Here is a 6,000-nt window from a genome sequence, read left to right on the forward strand (position 1 = left end):
ACATTGACTCTCACCCTAAATCTAACTTTAACCCTCAAAACCTGCCCTGAGGATGGATTCTTGTGGATATTCCTTCTTGCCACCTGTGGTTATGAGTGACTATCTTCTGTCAGCTCATCATGACGGTGACGTTAAGAGGTGTGCACTCAGGACTGCACTGCTAGAGCTGCAGGATCAGGGTCTATTGTCTCCATTTCCCATGTACAGGTGTGCTCAGGCCGGCTCCATTTTGTTCTGGATTTACAACGGCTGCATTGTTTACAGTCTATAGATGCAACTGTGCACCTAGCCTCCATATTTTCCTTAAGAGGCTACAAAAAAGGTTATGTTTTCATAATAATAATGACGACAAAAAGTAGTGTACACTATATTGTTCTGGGTATAATTATTTCTATGCACATAGTTCACTGGGCTGAAAGTAATCATCTTAAAATTTTAGAGTAGTGCCTCTAATTTTCAAGTTGTTACAAAGCAGTTTGAAAATTAGCCACTGCCCTTATTCTAAAATGGGAGAAAGCTGTAGAATAGCAAAGACTTGTTTATGGATAGGCAATATGGTGACGCAGCGGTAGTGCTGTTCCTGTTGGAAGTTAAGTCTAGTTCTGTTTTCATGTTATCCTTAGTGTCCGTGTCCTGCGCTGCTGTCATCCTCCCACAGGCACGCTTTCCTTTAAATGGACTGCTTAGGACATGTTTGCTCTATGGATGGACTGTAGTCCTGATTTGCACCCTGTGTCTACCAGTTTGTTTAATTTCCCAAGATCACCGTTTGCGCAGACAAAAATATTGACTTTTGTAATGCTCTTAAAACACGTATTTTTATTGCAACGGTTACACGCAATTGCTCGGACAAAACTTGTAATATGTGGAGTAAACATTAGGTGGAGCTAAAATACCACTGTTAACTTATCTTCCCATTTCCACGAGGTTGTGTTTTTCTAATAAAAATGCGGTGTTTTCTACTTTAGCGGAAATCTGAAACATTTTACAATCCAGATTACGCATATCTCTTATGAATGACATCTAGACGTGCTCTTAAAGATAGTATCAGTATATTATAGCTGCTTCAACAAACATATTCATACCTGTTTAAACAAATGCAATATTCTAATGACAGACAATACACCGAGTTAGCGAGCAGTAAGATTATTTGAGGTGATACAAAAATAAATAGTACGAGGGAAAGGCCGAGTTCTCATTAGCTAACCATGAATTGAGTCATCGGCTCGTGTTGCGCTTTTTGAGTAATGGGAATGGGATTAACTGCAGGAAATTTTACTTAAATGTGGAAATTGTTACAATGTAGTGCTTTTTGTTAATAAATACTTAGGTCTTCATTTCCGATGATCCATTTGTTCAGATTTCATAGTTAACAGCGATCCATTAAAAAAGTACAGTATAGATTGGTTTTGTGTATTGTCGTGCATACTGTATGTGTGATAGATTTCATTAGATTTTCAAAATTTTTAGCTATTTATCATATTACCCATGTGAATATAAGATGAGGTTGTTTTACACATTAAAAAATATTCAAAACACAATTATGGCTTAAAATATAACGTGGCTGTTTCCTCTTAATGCTTAATGAATACATCGATTTTTATACACAAAGTTGTTTAAAACGATGATTCATTCGTAATGTGTAAAAAATTGAGAAAACACACCTCACTTCCCAATACTAATCAGACTTTTTGAAGGCTGGTTGTCTAGTTACCTTCTGGTTTTCAATGTCTTTGGTATATGGTTCTTCTGACGTTCTCGTGATTAATGATTATTCATAAATACCAATATCAGGATCAAGTTCGCATTCAGGGACAGTCAAGCAACGCATCTTCTGGTCTGTATGAATTGATTTGACCACGTGTTTAAGGTCCTGCCATATTGACCTAGGTGGGCTCAAAACTCCAGCTGATGTATAGCTGTTCTGTCTTACAATTCCCCTGACGCCTCGCAGAATTGATATAATATATGATACAGAACTGACCAGCACCCGTGTCCTTTATTTCTTAGTGTTTACGACTGCCCCTTTCGCTCATTTTAATAATGACTAATATTGACGCTTCAAAAGTTTTCATTAGTAGTGATTTTCTTTTCAAGGATATTGATCATGCCTGTGTAATCGTCGCAAAGGACGTAAAATTGGTTAGCATTCTTCTGGCAGTGCTCATACAATAATAAGCCATTTATTTTCTCAGATTGTTTTTTAAATTTGGATTTACCGTGACCAAATAATCTAAGAGTGTAGATGATAAAAAATATATTCACAGGTGAGAAACGAGTAGAAATCACAGCCATGTAAGAGTTACGTCTAATTGTGTTAATTACACTCTTAACTATATTTACAGATGAATTCTAGTGTAGCCATCTGCGCGTTGAGCTTTTGGAGTATTTATGCAGTTGAGTTTTTCTGATAGTGTGTGGGTTCATTCGTAACTCGAGGGAATTAAAACATTAACAATGTTGTGTTTTTTTAATTAATAAATTTTCATTTCATTTTTGCAGTTCGTTTTTTAGGGACCTGGCAGTTCAGTGCTACATTCAATATGAAGGAAAGAGGCGCCGAACACGGGGAACGCTAATGAACAAAAAATAAACTCAAATTGTGAACAGGCTCCAGATTCTGTTGCATAAGCACCTGTGTTACAGCAAAGTCTGTTGTATTTTCAATGTTCGCGATTAACGTATATGCCAAAAGGACATACAAATCTAAAACGGTGGTGGTGGAGGGGAGTCCCCATTACCTGTAAAGCGCTTTGAGTGGAGTGTCCAGAAAAAGCGCTATATAAGTGTAAGCAATTATTATTATTATTATTATTAAAACGAATATACGTAATATAAACACTTTAGAAAAATCCAGTGAAGTTTTTGAGCTTCAGTTCCACATCTTTCCACTCTGGGGCACTGTATACCAGCGCTTCCTCCGTTCACACTGCTTCTGCCCTTGTGACTCGCTTTCTCTATCTTGGATGTTGTCCTGTTTGACATATTTTACTAGCAACCATTTACAATAATTTATTTAGTTTTCTGTTGTTGTTATTATTAAGTAGTTTTATTACACATTTTAACATTTTTTTTTTCATTTGTGGCAAAGCCTAATAATTATTTGAAATCGCTCCAGGAGTTTTCGTTTAGGGCTCCCAACCCCAGCACAGCAAATAAATTTCATCCAGTGAAAACGCATTACATAAATAATGTGAATTTCATGTAGCTTAACAGAAGTAAAACGTTTTATTAAAATAAATTTCATCTGGTCGAACGAAAAAGGCTAATTCTCACAGCTTCTCCACGGGTGAACGCACTTAATTGCATTTATATATAATGTTTAAAGTGTCTATGATAAATTAACAGATACATCTCTCTGTTATACTTTTAAATAAATTACACTTGTAAAATCCTTATCTGCTTTATATATATACATGCTGCATATCTCTCGTTTTGCGTGATTTTTATAGCAGAAATTTTTGAAAAAGACATTTTGACAACATCATCATTATTAAAAGAAGTATGTGCGCGCGATGCTTTATGTATATATTTTTTTCTTCTCGGGCTCATCTTTTAATTTGTTTCTTCCCTGACTGTTGTAAAGTAGCTCGATGAAGCATTGATAAATATCCCCGTTGATCACTTGATTGATTACCTCTCGCAAAGGTCACACAGGCTCGCGGTAATTTCCTTTCGCCCGAGGCTCCCTTTTCACTTTTAGTCCGGCGCGACAGCTCCAACTATACAAATTGTGTTTTTATTTTAACCCCTAAACAACCTGCCGAATATAACAGAACGCACGCAAAATAACTCTACTGTCGGAGGAGAGAATGTCAGTCTTATCAGGCGCGAAGCAGCGCGGTAAAGCAAACGTTATCGTTCTAAAACAAAGTCTCTTGGGTACGAGTTTTCTTATTTTCCCTTTTGGATAGGATTAAAAAATTGAACTATATAGGACAAGCTATTAATTTAGCTATACTAGTCAGGGTCTTGAACCCAATTAATTTCTAATAATTACAGCCTACAGGGTTATACAGATCTGTCTGGTGCTTTCCAGTCATGCCATCTCAAACCACTGAGGTCAGCATATCATAATAAAGTATGTATTTTGAAAGTGGTCTCAAGAACAGTGAGTTATTGCAATGACTGAAAATTGTTTCCATTTAGGCTAGTTGAGCTGATTGCCTCAAGCTACAGCTGTAAGTCTAAATGAGGAGAAGTGTTTAATATAACGTCCGCCTTCTTTACTAAGAGAGTGTAATTTTTAACAGCACGGTTTAAGTAATTCATTTAGGGTAAACCGTGTTCTAACTGCATTACAATGATTAAATTAATCTTACTGTTATGGGCGCTGGAACTAAAAAGCATGATGTAAAGTTCACTGCACAAAGACAATACAAAAACAGAAACCCGATAAGGGTTTTTGATAAGTTCTGATGCCCATGCACTTGTTAAAGGACAATTTGTGGAAGCGCACATTTCCTGCTATTAATAATACCCTTCAATATTTTTTCTTCCTTTAAAATTTGTATTAGGCTACATAAGCACAAACGGTTTTTGCGGCTGGTAATTTTATTAACTTGGAACATAAGAAAAGCCGTGCCAGAGGTCGAGGCCAACGACAATAACAGAAATAATTACAGTTGTGAAATTAAAAGAAATTGCAAAACCGTGGACGAAAGAAAAACGGTTTTAGAAAACGTTCCCTTTGTCTTAAACATGTCAAGAAAATCCTTTAAAATACCTGATTTTATACTAACCAAGCATATTTTTATGAACCGTTCAGCTTCACGGGCGGAGGCAATATTGTTGTTTATTTCGTAAGATAACTTGGTTCAATGCGTGCAATACTAGTGTAATGTGGGGGATAATATTCTTAACTTTACGCTTTTGAAATGATGCATACATAGCTACGACAATGGTATAATTAAAACAGGCTGTATAGACTCGACACGTTAGCTAAAATGTACTGGAAAATCGAATATAACATTTGCATAAACTATCCTGAATGTGATAAGGTGTCGATATCAAGAGATCGGGTTTTAAAACCAAATTAATTGCTATAGATAGCATGCCATTTTGTATGTATCGATATGTATCACATTGCAATAGATTACACAGGGGAATTATTAAATGTTGGCGCGGAACTCCGACTGTAATAACCTTGAGACAAAGATTCGACTCTACAAATTGTAATCGTGTATCTCTTTAATGGCTGGACAATTATGAAATTCAATAACTGTCTTATAAAAAACTATTTTATAGTTATTTATTTCACAACAATGATGTGGAACAACGCTTGGCAAGGTATATGCTTTAAACAGTAAAATGATGTCCCTATGCAGTCTGCGAGCAAGAGGTACTTTCTTATACGGGCACTGAAGTAAGATAATTTGTTAGATAAGAAAATGCTAAATTTTAATAGGGTCCTGCAACGTTAACAAATCAAGGCTTTCACCGATCTGCACTGACCTGCAGTATCCCGTCTAAGACCATATCCATAGCTTACGCGATGAATCAAGAATTGCAACCATGAAAAGTTTTTAAAATATGATTTAACGTTAAACTAAAGACGTTAACGCTGGATAAACATTTCCTTCTTGAATTGGGAAGAGTTATTCACCCAAGTCAAAGCATTTAGGCACAGGCACGGTAAGACCCGCATTAACCTAAAGTGCTTAACTGAATGATAATTGTCACATTGATACGTACATGGCAGAGATTTTCAGATGACCCCCGAAAAATAGGGTTGGGGGTTAACGTTTTCATTCATTTTCGAATCTTCCTAATGCGATAAAGAATACGATTAAATCTGTTTAATGAAAACATTTTACAGTTTTAATTTCGCTTAATTTTGATTAATGTGGTTTAATTTAAGCATAAAGGTATGTACCGTAGCTGTTTGAGGGTAGTTTATTATAATTAATGTCTCTGATTCTCTGCAGAGGACGGTTTTCTCTCTGAGTCACTGAACTTTGAAGATCTGAAACGAAAGGCGATCTCTCCTCGATCGCCATC

Source organism: Lepisosteus oculatus, chromosome 13, assembly GCF_040954835.1.
Source record: "Lepisosteus oculatus isolate fLepOcu1 chromosome 13, fLepOcu1.hap2, whole genome shotgun sequence".
Taxonomy (NCBI): Eukaryota; Metazoa; Chordata; class Actinopteri; order Semionotiformes; family Lepisosteidae; genus Lepisosteus; species Lepisosteus oculatus.